The 14,757-nt window shown below is 42.6% G+C and overlaps 1 long non-coding RNA gene across 2 annotated transcripts in view; it reads left to right on the forward strand.

Moving 5' to 3' along the window:
* Positions 1 to 7,539: 7,539 nt before the first annotated feature.
* Positions 7,540 to 14,757, forward strand: part of LOC108449241 — a 71,862-nt gene continuing 64,644 nt past the window's right edge. Inside the window, exon 1 of one of the 2 annotated variants that reach the window (XR_001865395.1) lies at positions 7,540 to 8,051. This is a non-coding gene — a long non-coding RNA (uncharacterized LOC108449241). The remainder of the gene's footprint in view (positions 8,052 to 14,757) is intronic. The other variant, XR_001865394.1, reaches the window with a different exon arrangement.

The raw sequence follows: 14,757 nt of genomic DNA on the forward strand, positions 1-14,757 counted from the left end.
AAACTGGAGCTGGTGCACACTGTGGATCTCCATGCCAGGAACACTTGAGATCAGCCTTGCTCATTGTTAATAAGTTCCTGGGCAGAATTCAAGGTGTTAGTTGGAACCTATAAAGCCCCAAATGGTGACCCAGGAGGCTGCTTCCCTTCCTGCAGCACAGCGCTTGTATCTGGGATCAGCCAGAGACACCTGACCTCGGCTTTGGAATTCACTTCCCACATCCACCCTCCTGGGCTGGGGTCTGTCAAAAGTTTGTGTGTGCTACAAGCTCAGCCTGTCGTGCCTGATGACCTGGTAGGGGAAGGGGTGAGCTACTGGGAATTTGCTTTATCCTGGTGGTGGTGGTGTGTAATTTTCCCTACTGGTGAGTAGTTTGCTTTGTTTGTTTTTTTTTTTTTTTTCTTTCTTTCTTTTAGTGCTAGAAAGAACAGTATATTGCTTTTTGAAATGAAACCATAGCTACAGTTTATACCTGCAACCATGTGGCTGGAAGCAAGGCATTGGCAACTGCCTTTCAATTAATTACCTTTCTGGTTCCATCGAAATCAGTGGGCGTATGCAACCCATACCTGGTATGGTAGCATTTATTCCCCAGAGCAAAACATTTGAGGTCAGATAGGAATCTATGAAGAAGTTCTATGTCAAGATGGATGAGATGAGGAAACCCTGATAATAGGGCTTCTCGTTAAGACTGAGAGCAGTGATGAGCCATTATTGGAGCAGCCATGTCAGCTGGAGAAGGCAAAGCAAAGACAAGCAACAGAGTAAGGAGAGGCAAAATCTGTGTTGGTGTTTGTTATGTGATCTGCTTTATTCTCAGCTTGTTACATGAGGTGCAGAAGAGGGGAAGCTGCAAGGGGATGGGATGTGCTTGACCTTGATTTCTGATGAAGAGAGGCAGGATGTGCAGTTTCAGCTCTGCAGTGCAGAAAACACAACGTGCAAGCTGAGCTGACTCTTCCTCAGTGCAGATTGTATGAGGTGCCATGATAGGGTCTCACAGAGCACACTGGGGAAATTAAAGTGGGAAACCGAACCAGGGATATTTGGGTATCTACGTAATTTGGCATGGCTGTGCTGTGCCCTTTGAGAAAGTGCCTGTAACAACATTTTTGGGTCTGTACTAATGTAGTTCATGGACAGGAAGAAATTATGACAATTTGTTTTATTTAGCAGTATAAAAAATAATATAAATAGTATTATATACTAATAATATACAACTGTTTTAAGTGGAGAATCCAATGACTTAATGAGAGAAAGATGTGTTGCTTCTCTATTTCACCAGGAACTGTCAGGAGAGGGAGGATAAAGTGTTAGAAAGCTGAGAGTATATATAAATCCAGAGGCTGGAGTGTTTTATTCACCAGTGGCTCATCCCTAATATTTTTTGGCTATAGACCAAAGCTCCTATCTGACAAGACAGGATGTAAAACTGTGAGTAATCCATCCACCAAACAGCACGGGCCAGAATTTTCTGGTTTTGTGTATGTAAACAGTTTGTCCCTGCATTTTCATTCCCATTTGTTTAGACAGATCCCAAATTTAGGTGTAGCACTATGTGTTTATCCACAGGTGGGAGGTACTGTATCCCCAGTGAACCCCATTGGCCTCCCACCCACAGACCCCTGAAAGCTCCAGGTCCCAGTGCAGCTCATTCCTTCACAGAGAAAATGTGTCAGCTGCTTGATCAACCCAAACTTCACCTTTCTCTGCTTTCAGCCTCCCAGCTATGGGGATATAGCTCTTTCAGGCAGCCTGGAATCTGCCTCTCCTTCTTACAGCCCCAAAATATTTGCACAGTGAACAAGCCCCACACGTCTGTCATGGCAAAAGGCTTTTCTTCAGAGACTGAGCCATCCCGATGTAAATGTGATTTTTCTAAACTGTTCATTCATTGCCAGTGAAGAACTTCTTTTCCCTCGGAAAATAACCGTGTCCCAGCTCTAGTAAGTTTATTTGTAAGTCTGATTGACGTATGATGGGACGAAGTTAGACTGACAGTGAGTGTTTCACTGATGTGAAATTTTACACCATATCTGGACATAGTATATACTTGGTTTATGATCCAGCTGGGCATGCTTGTTAGTTATTGTTGAGGTCAATCAAAGTGAAATTGTAACATAGGGAGAGACGGTCCCAGGGCTACAAAGATTTGCTTCCAACAGCTGCTATTCATTATTCATTAAACTCTACCTTCTGTTTTTGAAATTAATAACCCTTGGCTTTCTAACAAGGTATCAGACGTGCAGAATATAGATTTAAAAATCAAAGATGCACTGGTTTCATCCCCAAACAAGAGAGAGCACAAAGCACTTTAGCTAGCAATAGTAGTTGGCAGTAGAACACAGTGTTTCTGTTTGTGGAAAACCAGATGTGAGTTAATTAACCTGAAATTTTCGGGCACTGTACGCTGCGTGTGAGAGAACTGACTGGTGTACAATAAACCCCAAACTTATGGAAGTCAGGGGGAACACTCAAAACTTCAGTTAAATAAAATTTCATAAAAATTAGGGCAAAGTACAGTGTCACAAGTATACAGTGGGGGAATATCAGATGAAACAGAGTTCATTCAAATTGGCACTTGCACCTCCTTTAAGGCAGCAAATTTCCAACATCCATTCACCAGTTTGTTTGAAGTGTAGCCCAAGCTTTAGCTCAGGACGATGGCCAAAGGAGGCACATGATGTTTCTGTCCCGTGAATCCCACTCCTGTGTGCCTGTGAATGTTGTCCAACTGAGATGGCACATGGAAAAGTCTCAGGAGAACTTTGGAGCGCAGCTGGGGGCAGGGTCTATCCCAGGCAGGTCCAGGCACATTTTTCCCATTTCATCATCGTTTTGTCATCACTAAGTGCTAATACACTGTGGCAAAAAATTTGTACAAGACGCTGTTCTGAGGCTGAGTCTCAGTGCAGGCCCTCTGTGGGAAATATGATTGACTGTGGTGCATGATCACAAGACAAGCAACTATGGTAGTATATCATAAAGTTAATTCAAACTGGTCTGAGAGTGTTAAAACAGCCACCTCTCTACTCTCTGAGTCAGGTCTTTGATGTCCTTTCTTTTCCTGTGTAAATTCCACGACTTATTCATGTGGGGTGCTTTAAACCATCACGAAATGTTACGTTTATGACGTTTCTAAGCAAACATTGGGATATCCATTGCACATGAGCATGTTTCCTCAGCTCTGCAGGCCTTGTTGGGCAGCTTATCTTCTGTTCTCTCTAAGTCTGACCTTTCATGTTTAGTTACTTTAAAGACACTAGAAAACCAACTATCTACTCAATTTCCTTGTAGCTTGGGGGTGAGGTTAAAATATCATGTAGCTACTGTGTGCTTGACATTATACAGCAACAACTGATAAGCAAATATTTTCTTTTTAAATACACAGTACATTTTGGAGGAGTACCTCATTGTGTATTCTCATTGTGACTCTTTGTCCTGGAGAAGGCCTGATGTTGTTAAATATAAAAAGTTGCCACTGGTGTTTATCTTACTAAATCTGCTCATATCAATTGGTTCTGCCTACCCCATATTTCAAAGCAAAATGATGGGGAAAGGTCATATAGATTGCCCTTCTCTTCACTTCTCAGCTTACAGGTGTCCTGTTTGTAATTAAGGAACAATTTCTTTTGTGATGGTAGTCAAGAAATCTTTCTTTCGTTTCCCTCTTTCTCATTTTTTACATGATGTTTGGAAAGGCAAGTGAAAGCCAGAGAACAGCTAATGCAGTTGGAAGATCTGTCATTCCAGAGGTAATTATTTTTATTAAAAAAAAAAAAAATCTGAAACGTCTTCTGTGTATTCATATTCAAATTCAAGCCCATAGACTATCAGCAGTGAATTTGGAGGTGACAGGCTGAAGGCAAAGGTTTTGATTGCAAGGCCATCTGGCATTGTTATGAGAAAAGTTCTTGAATGCTTAAAAGAAACCAAAACCACATTGCTCAGTAGGTGCTGACTCCCATGAAATTGAACCATCTTAGTGCAGGTTTGCTGTCTGACTTGTTGGAGAGACTGTGGGAAAATCAGCTATTTCTATCCTGATGAAGTGGCTGTGGCTGAGAATTGTGATTTTACGGGAAAAAATGTGAAATGGAATGTTTGGCATGTTGAAGCAAAATGTTTTAAAATTGTAACTAATTTTTTTAAACTTCCTGCAAGATCCATGCAAGAGGTACCTTTCTAGGAGGCCAGAAAGAGGTAATGAATATTATGTTGCTTTAGTCTGGTCTTACAGCAAGAGAGACTGAAGAAAGATAAAATCTGTTTACTATCACAGAATGGTCTGAAAGTGAGCAATACAGAGAAATATCATTCTGCAGAATATGGAGAGTTTTACTGGGGTTGATTTCCTGAAATCTGAGTTTTTAGATTTCTGTGAAACTTGATTTGTTTGCCTGCTTTTCTTAAAGTTCACGTGCTGTGTTTGCTATAGGCCTCACTGCTTGGATGGAACCGAAGGATTAGAGATGGGATGTAAGGGCTTTTCAATCTAGGTGAGATTGGATTTAGCACTGACTGAAAATGACACTGGTTGTTCGGTGTTCTGGATCAAATGTACAGTGGTCAGATTCAGCCTGGGTCATCTGAGGTCATAGTGCAGCTAAAGTTGAGAAAACATAGCCCCAGCTGAAGCAGCATTTTCACTGTGCTAAGCAGGGCAGAACAGCACCGACTATTCCCACACAAGGTTTCATTCCTATGTATTTCCCCTTCCTTTTTGAGGCTGAGCACTTTATTCCTAGATGCCACATGTAATGCATTTACAAGCTAGGAAAGCATGCAGCAGGCCAGGCATAAATCTGATACGTTATTTTTAGTTGCACCCTTTCCTTTGCTCAGCAATGAAAGGAATAGCAATGGGAAAGAAAAAGGGACTGGTTCCTGCTTTGGCACTGGGGACCTGTCTGCACAGCAGTCTGGTGGCTTGTGAAAGGCAAATGCTGTTTGCCTGGGTCTCCTTTTGGCCAAGCTGGGTTACTTGTGTCATGCCTGTGGAAGAAGGTTCAAGTTGGAATGCACTGGGTGACAGCAAACAGCCCAAAATCAAAGGAATGGGAATTTAAATTTTGTTACCTGCCTTCTACGTACCAAGCCAGGTGTGCTACCGTGCTTGCTGCTAAGAACTAATTTGCATCTAAGAACTTGTATGCTGGTGTCTAAGAACTACAATTAATTTATTGTTTGCAATAGTGGAGCCCTGGTTTAAGGCTTTAGTTTTGTATGGGTGAAGCAGCTCACCCATGAGAAAATCAGACTTCTAAGGTTTTTAAATTTGGCAAAGTGTGAGACCCTCTCTGTAACCAAGATCTTTCTCATGCCAGTGGAGAGTGAGCTCCACTGAATTTGCAGTTGCAGAAATGCTGAGCTCTGTTGATAGCTTATTTCATTTTTCTGGCAGAAGAGATGTAAATCTTCATTCTATCTGTGATAAATTGTGTGTTAATGAAGATAGACCTTGCTTTGATATGAAACCAGGTTAAAAGAAGAATTCTTCTGATAAGCCAAATCCAGAGATAGTGGAAACAGCAAATTAGGATACAGGAGCAATTATGGATTCTGAAGAGGACTTTTTGTGTGGACAATGTCAAGTTCTGTGCAGCTATACTCAAACATTTTTAACATTTGAGTTAAGATCTAAAGGGTGCATTTACAAGCTACTAGTACTGAAAAAAATTGGTGCTGAGTTTTGGGCACAAGATGTATTTTGCTATGAGCACGCCTCCTCGGTTCCCATAAAACACAGCCTGTCTCTGTATGTATAAATGGTCTTGCCTTATTCCACAGAAAGGATCTGCAAATGAGTAAATGGGAGAAGGGATAGTTCACCCAAAATGCTGTCTGGAGGGTTTGCTTTGAAGCTCTCCCATATCTCACATGCGGTGTGTCAGGAAATGAGCCCTCATACTGGTTGATTGGTATGTCCTTGGTTTGACTCACTGCTGCATTATTCCAGTTTTATACTGATGTATCACCATGGGAGTGACCTCTGAGCTTTTTATCTCTGTGTCTCATCAAGGCAGTTATCAAGCATCCAGTCTTCTTATAAACTGAGTGCCTATCAGTTCTATGCTGGCAACACTTACAAGGGCAGAGCGTGTATTGCTACTGTATATCCACTCCATCTTCAGGACTAAGTCATTCAGAGCTTGGTGGAATACAGAAAATCTCCTGATTTCTGCAGATTGGTCACCTATGTCCTAGCACAAAGCACACGGAAATTACCAGCGACTTACTACAGACTGAAAGGTCACCTTCAATAACAACTATTCTCTTCTTACAGCTCTCCTTCAGTCACGATCAGGCTGCACATTTTGGTGTTGCTTTCGTTTCTCCCACTGATACAGAATGTTTTAAGGAGGGAAACAACTCTGGCCTCACCTATCATTCTGTCAGATGCTGAACATCAGACCTGTACTTGAATTATCAGTTGCATGTGGATTATGTTACCTGTCTGTGTTCTGATCAGTTTCTGTTTTCCATATGATACAGCTGGTGGAGGGGTTTTTAGCATATAAAAACTATAACCTGGAAGAACCAACGTTAATTTCCTCTGGAGCCTTATGAAAAGTATCAAGGGTGTGCCTGACTTGTGGTGACAGAGCTTTTCAGCATACCCTGAGAAAGAACTGCTTCTGGGCACACATGGCAGCCAGATACGACTTACATGCACAGCAGCGTACACAGAGCACCAGCTCATTAACTTTCCATCCATGGGTATGCTAGCCAGATACTTTAATTGCACTTTTTATGTACCATCACATGTCTGGGGTCACAAACTGGTAACACCCAGCTGCAGATCAGGCTGAGGTTCCATAAGACCACAAACAGTGGTGATAAGGTGAAAGCTTGATACCTTAAGTCTTATGAACCCTCTGTCTCAGATATTACATCAGGCATTCATGAAAGGACAGACAGAATAAATTAGTCAATGTAAAATGTATCTGAAAGCCTGAGATAATCCTATAATTCCCAGTATTATCCCTAATAACATGACTGTGGAACCAGTGATGAAATGGAGCAAAGAGGTCATTGCATGTCAGGGTTCAGATAAGATCTTCTGTGGATTCTTTCCTGTAAGATCTAACCAAAGAAGTTGAAAGTAATTTGAAAAGAACTCTTTAAAGTAGTCTTTCATCTGAAGGGATTAGGAGCCCACAGATGAATATGATGTTCCTCAATCTCCCTGGAAAAAAAAGGCTTTGCTGGGACAGCCTCAAATCACTGCAAAGAAATCTTTAGAATTCAGAACTCAATTCCCAGGCACAATGCAGTGCATATTTGGTGTGATCAAGGAACGGTAAAAGGGGACTTTAAATGGACCCTACATGGGCAGCTGATTGAAAAAGCTTTGGGAAGGGTCATGCATCTGGGTCAGGTTTCTGGGAGGAGAGCAGCATTTAGGAGTTACCTGCATCTTGCTCCCAGAGTAGCAGCAGAGGTGGTGAAGGTGTGCTATGGCTCTCAGAGGAGGGATCCCGGTGTGGTCCTTGGCTGGATTGTGCACCGTGGCTTGAGGAGCCACCTGCTTGTGGCTCCTGTGTTCTCTGGCCCATGTGGTGGCCTCTGCAGTGGTGGCCTCTTGATGACTGCACTATTGTTTTTATTTTTGTGTGGGAAGAGGTCCCACCAGCAGGATCTGATGGATGAAAAGGGACTGAAGAAACATGGTAGACATGCAGGCTCAGCTGATGTGCAACTGGTCCTGTGCCCACAGCTGTGTGTTGAGAATATGGGTGCCTGTGGCCCTCTGGTTCTTGCAATGCTGGGATGGCTGTAACACAGGGGCCAGCAGCTGGGATGAGAGCATCAGATGGACAGGTCACCAGAAGTGTGGTGGTGCATGTCCTGAGCTGAGAGGGGAGTCTGAAACCAAGAAGAACTTGTGTTTTCCTTTCTTTTTGCAGAGAGAAGGTAGCAGAGTGTAACTGATTCCAAGGCATCTGCTTAAAAATTAGTGATGCTGGTCATGTCTGGAGTTTAGTACCACAAAGTCCTCCTTGAAACCACTCCCTGTTCATTCTTCCCATAGGATCCCAGGAGAAAGGGTAAGCAAGAATTTCTGGTTCCCACTGGAGTAGACTATGAATGTGGGAGGACTTTCTATGATTTTCCCTGGAAAGGAACTGTGGTTGGGACATATGGTCTTCTAATTTGGAAAAATCTTGTATTTTCCAGGGTGCTTGCCATAAGTCAGGGAGAGTTTGGGCTCACTGGAAAGACGGGTGGGCAGAAAAGCTTTTTTTTTGCTTGGTTTGGTTTTTTTAAAAATTTCTCCAGTTTGGGCTCTGGCACACAGTGTTTCACTCTGTTGTTTGAGATTTTGCCACTAAAAAACCTTGGGAAGAAAGGAACCTTCTTCCCTATTGCAAAGCTGCTGTTGCTTGGGATACCCTGCCGGGCTTCTGAAGAGAAGTGATGACAGACACCCTGTGACAGACGTAAAAACCAGCTCTGGAATCCGAACAGCAAACCAAGCTTGTGAGCAAAAGCTGCTCTGACTTGTGTGTGTCTTCATTGTTGCCTGCCAGTTTCAAACCAGGCTGTGTCAGTGGAGCCCTTTAAATGCTTCTTGGGAGAACTGGCTGCTCTGAAGAACCAAAATGGGGAACATAACTTACAGCTCTGAAATGTGTAGTGCAGTTTCTGGAGAAACAATGCAACGCAAGGATATGGAGATCTGAGCCGTAAAAGCCTGTAAGGCAGATAAGGCACCAGGGATTTGCTTGTACCACACTGGGAAGATTCCTAGTCGTCAGTACGGATGTGAGACATTCATGCTCAGTGAGAAAGAGCTGAGCCCCTCAGACAATTATAATTAGATCATTAAAGTTAAATGCCAGACTCTCTCTTTATATTGCAGTAATAAAAGGGTAGTGAGAACCTCCAGTAAAAGTGTCAGATGATGTGCTATTCCCAACCTGCGATTCCTATGGATTATGGATGAAGTCGCAGCCAACACACAGCATATTTCCCATGTGAACAGATCTAGTTTCACCATCACCACTGTGAAACAGACACAAGACTCTCCAACACGCGAGCTCTAGTCCGGTTTGGTTTGACAACAGAGAGTGATTCCTGCATGGAAACATTTCCAGTGCTGGGGTGTCTGAGGAGTGCCGTGTGCTGACCTCACCCCACTGAGAGCAAAAGGATGGAGGGCTACTTAGCTGCACTCATGGCAACAGAAGAGTGGGGGAAACAGCGTAGGCCTGACGTGGTTAACCAGGCTTGGTTAGCCAAAGGCTGTCTGGGGTATAGAGACAGCCTCAGGGCAGGGGGGTGGCAGTAACAGCTTCACTCCCCATAGCAAATGTAGCTTTGTCTGCTGGATGTATCCGTTCTGAAGGAAGAGGAATCCTAGGCTAGTACAGCTCTTTAGATCAAACAGTGAAATGAGTGACTTGGCACACCTGAAACTGCTGGTTGAAATCTTTTCTTCCTGTTTCTCTCTATCTTGATAACCATATATCCTTGCATACTTATAAGTTCCACAGGGGTTAACTCATTGGGACTACCTTGGGGATAGAAATATTTGGAACCTTCCTGTTTCCCCAAGTGTCAGTGGATGTTATCTGTTCATGTCTGACTGTGTCTTTGATATCTTCAGATGGAAGGTGATGGTGACGCCCCATCCCCTTCATGCCAGCCATATATCACCCTTCTGGCACCAGAACTCCTCTGACATCTGACCTGAGTACTATCAGTTGCAGCACATTCAGTTGCCTACAAAAGCCAGCTTTTTGCTGCAGGGAATACCATTTCCTGTAGCTCCTGGCAGACCTGAGGGGCCAGACAAATCACTGTGCAGGGCTCACCCCTGTCCAAAATGCCTTTTTCCACTGCAGAAGAGGCCCTGTCCACCTGTACGTTGCTTGCACCTTAGGGACTGCTCAGCCTTGCACAGGGAACAGGATGGACTGCACTTCATGAATGGACAGTTACTCAGAATCTCGCTTCATTATTTCATGTTTTTTGCCTGCTCTTTTGGGTCATATATGTTTCCAAAGCATCCTTTATTTATAAAGCTCTTTTTGTGGACTTTCTATGGTGCTGATTGTGAAGTTACCTGAGGCTTTTATATCAATGCATTAGTTTTCACTCTGCCCATGTGAGGGGTAGAAATGGCCCAAACCAGTGCTAGAGGGGATTTTAGACTGCAGCAGGGATGTCAAGAGTCTCCAATAATTTCAGCTGGTTTTGTGAGAGATTAGCACTGTAGACAAATCCGGATCAGACTCTCACTTCCAGGTGAGACTCCCAGAGCTGGTGCCATGTGTGGGGAGCTGGCACTGCCTGAGCTGCCTGGATCTGCCTGAAAGCATTGCCCTTTGCAAGAGTAAACTTCAACTGCTGAGAGCAGCATTCATGTGTGGGAGCCATGAAAGTGGCTCTCTCTGCACTCACTTTTCACCTTTCAGTCTTCCCAGGAAAAAAGGCAGAATGAGGGGAAAAAAGCAACAGAGGTGTAAATGTCTGTGAATGGTAAATAGGTAGTTGATCTCTGTGGGTTTTGTTTGCTTGTTTGTTTAAATCCCCCCCAGCAGTGTTGATGTTCAACAGGGATTCTATTCTGCCCCATTGATGATAGTAAAAGCATTTTTTGTTTCCCTACTCTCTTCAGCTGGAACTTTATCAAACCTACTGGCCAAATCCAAATCATTTTGTGTACCAAACCACTCTGAGCACTCCAGTTGAGAGCCTTAATGCTCCAACTTTATTTTTAACAACTATTCTCTTTAGTGTGATTCCTGGGAAGCTTTGCACAAAGCCCTTCTCCCTAAGCATTGGTGTGTAAGACTCCCCTGTGATCAGTCACCAGGTCTGAACTGCTGGAGCCAAGCACAAGCCTGACTCGTGTGAGACAACATGCTGCATGACTAAAGATGCTACAGTCTTTCTGAAAACTTGGGGGAGACTCCCTAAGAGCACCAAAGTGGGAGAAAAGCCAGTACAGGAGATTCCATCAATAGCTGTAGCTGAAAATTTCCTTTTGCCAGTTAAATGGAAACAGGAGAGAGCTTGTGACTCCTGACTGAGGTTTAGTGGCATAGGAGAGAAGGATATTTCTTTCAATGTGATCCTGACAACATCTATTAAGCCCCACTTGGCAAAGCTCACAAAATGACCTCTGCCAGTTGATACCACCTGGACCACTGAATTTTTTCCTCCTACATTTTAAAAATAAATATTCATGTTTATTTTTTCTTTTTGAAGATTGCAGAATTATTTTGATTTTGTTCATGCAGAAGAATATAAAGACATAAGGAAAAACTTTGCTTTACTTCCCAACCCCCATTATTTAATACAAACAGTTTTGTCCATTTGAGAACAACACTTCCACCAAGGTCTAGTAACTGAGTTCTGACTTTGTTTTTAAGCCATATTTCATCTGATGTTGGGAGGGAGTGCACTCCTTCACTCCTCTGTAAGTTAGAGCTCATAAAGAAGAAAGACCAAGCTTTTCTTGCTGACAGAGTACTTTGGAAATTTAGGTTTGGAAATTTATATTTTTAATATTACCACACCTTGAAAGTAAATAGAAAATTAGGACTTTCTTATTTCCAGGGGCAGAAATGGCAAGGGAAGATGAGAGAGAGGTCTAGATCTCAGTCTGACAACATCAGTCTCTTGAAACTGACACTTTGGCGGGCAGTTTCAGTCTGGTGATTTGTTTGATCTATTATAAAATCCTCTCTACCAGTGTGCAGCTACCACCCACTTATATTTATTATGCAGTTTTATTTTTGCTTGGTAATATTTTTCTTGTGTTTATTTTAAAAGGTCTACATTTTGTGGTGACAGTCTCCCATTTTCCAAATTAACTGCTAGCAGATGTTGCTGTGTGGTGTGAAGCACACACAGCAGCTGAAACCGCCAAGGTCTGGATACGGGCTTAGGAAGAAAAAATCCTTGTGTTATTCAAGCAAGTTTCAGGAGTGTCTGTAAAGTGCTTATGTAGAATCTTATTCAGAAAATAAATTACTGTTGTTTTTATAGCTTTTAGCTGGTTTTAGTGTTTGGAATTACTGTTGAAACCTCACAAGTCTGTACCATGTTTTAAGAAATGAAATATCATTCAGACAGTGTTATTTAGGAAAGGATTAACTGCTGATACATTATATACAGGCAAATGCAGGTAAGTTCTACTTGGAACTACAGCTGCCTGGTTTTGTCCCTTCTAAAATCCCTGCTACTGTTGCATGTGTGCTAAACCCTAGCTTGTGGACCTAAAATCTTCAGTGTGAGCAGAGCAATTTGAGCAGACTGTTTTTGAAACTCTTGATGAAAATGAGGAGTCATGCTTTTCCTTTTGGAATGAAGTACTGCTATTCGGTTGGGTTATTAGTTACGCCCTTGTTTGTTTGTTTGTTTGTTGCAACTGTGAAATTTCCCCCAGTTTTGGACAAACCGTGATGCATTTGTGAGAAAGTGAGGATGTGTGTGTTGCAGAGGTGAGTGGCTAGGCAGGTAACTAACCTGCCTGCACCATTTATATATCCTGCAATTGCAATTGCTCATCCAGGTAACTAGGTAAGTTATAAGCACTCTCTGTTCTCCATGTCTGTCCTGAGTAGGACAAGCAGGGAAAGAAAGAGCGTCATATTGTGGCAAGTGATTCACTGCCCAACTTGTTGCTGGAGTGCTCAGGAGGCAGTGTGGTCAGTGTGGCTGTGGCTACATCACAGAAAGGTTTTAAGGTCTGTTTGTGTGAGCTTTTGTTAAAAACAAACCAAGTATTAGAGAATCACAGAATGGCCTGGGTTGAAAGGGGCCTTAAAGCTAGTCTAGTTTCAACCCCCAGCCATGGGCAGGGACAGCTTTCACTAGACCAGGTTGCTCAAAGCCCCATCCTTGAACATGTCCAGGGATGGGCAACCTGTTCCAGTATCTTGCTACCCTCACAGTGATGAGCTTCTTCCTAATATCTAATCTAAACCTACCCTCAGTTTAAAGCCATTACTCCTTGATTTATCACTATCTTATGCTGTAGTTGGCTCTGCATTAGAGCAGGGAAACGGACTAGAAAAAATTTAGTTTCCTTTTAAATCTACCATTCTCTGTCTGAGCCTTGCTCTGCAGCCTCCGTCAAAGAAATGGGAAAATTAACCGGGTTTGCTCCACTAGATGCGCGACTGTAGAAGAGATGCCCACTAGATGTCACTGGTACTTCACTGAAATAAGATTTAAAAAGCCTTTTCTGGTAGCTAGCTAAAAAGAGATGAAGTACAAGTGGGCATCATCCCCGTGCTTGAGCCCTTCTCGGCGCCACTCCCGTGCCAAGGCTTGTGATGCCTCCCACTCCTCGGGACGTCCTGTGCTGGCCCAAGGAACGGAGCCATCCTGGGCTTGTGTGTGCTGGTTAATTCGTCCCACAAGCTTAAGGCTCTAAAACTGGCTGTGTTATATGCTGAAGTTTTGAAGAGCCCGTGGACAGGTATAGGAATGCTTTTGGGATTAGCACTATGCACACACATTTGGACAAAGGCCTCTCTCCTTGTGAAAGTATTTCAACAGTGCTATTCTATTCACTAGGACTGCTAAGGATTTTATTTTCCTTATCTTTCAAAGGCAACAGCTAATTCTGCATCTGATTCTGAGGCAAAGCTCCATGCTGATATGGAATATCAGCAGACTTTTGTCTGTAAAGAGGACCTGAATGTCCAATAATCTTGTTAAAGAAGGGTTATCACAAAGGTGGCAGATACACAGAAGCTGGTCTTCAACAGTATTTTTAATGCAGAACTTGGACAAATTATATCTGCTTTATTTCACTTGACCTACTAGAGGTCCCTCCAGTTAAATCACCTGCAGTTGGCCTGCAGTTGACCCTTTGTTGACTTATTTAATCATCTGCCTAGTTTTCAGAACAGGGTATGAGCATTCAGTCCTTGAAAAGGTCCTGTCACTGGGCAGTGAGGCTCGTACCTGATAATCTGCCCGTCACACAATATGAGCAGAGATGACAATCACTTACCTCTTTTATGTCATGATATAAGGCCGAAATTGTCGAAAATGAGGAAGAAAGCCATTATTTAATCAATGGAATTGCGTCAATTGAGTAAAATTTGTCTCTAGTGTAAACAAATGGAATGTCTTTGCGCTCTGTGAAAACAAGACTAAATTACTTGCAGATCTTGCAGATAGAAAAACATAGGAAGTGGACTTGTAGGCTGACACATTTGGGGGTTTTGAGTATGCATTTAAAATAATTATCCAGATTAAACTGGATTACTTAATATAGTTTTTGCATCATGCGTATGCACGTTCAATTTTAAAGCGATAAAACCAATATTAGTCTTTTTTGCAGTCATGTTTGATTATTTGAGAAATTCCTCAGAACAATGCAGGACTATTACCAATGAATATACTAGTTAAATATAAAAATGCCAAACCCCAGTTTTAACTTCTGCGGGTGAGTTGAAGAACAGTCCTCAGTGTGTTCCAGGACAGAGAAAGTTTTGGTACACGTACATGTAAGAGACTTGATGGGAGAATATGATCTTTCATTAAAAATAATAAAATAAACCTAAGTGCCCCACTCTGTAGCCCCATATCTATACAAATAACAGAACACAGTAAAGAATTTAACAGTTTCTAGATTCATGCTTTTAACCAATTCCCCAGGTTTTGGTAACATGAACACTCGAATATTAGTGATTACAGCCTGAAGATCAATCTGAATGTGGAAAAACCAGGAGCTGCGTGGGTTATTGGGATATCAGCCTGCAGGTATTTTACAAATCCTTCAGC

This window comes from Corvus brachyrhynchos, unplaced genomic scaffold (genome assembly GCF_000691975.1).
Source record: "Corvus brachyrhynchos isolate BGI_N302 unplaced genomic scaffold, ASM69197v1 scaffold258, whole genome shotgun sequence".
In the NCBI taxonomy this organism is placed as follows: domain Eukaryota; kingdom Metazoa; phylum Chordata; class Aves; order Passeriformes; family Corvidae; genus Corvus; species Corvus brachyrhynchos.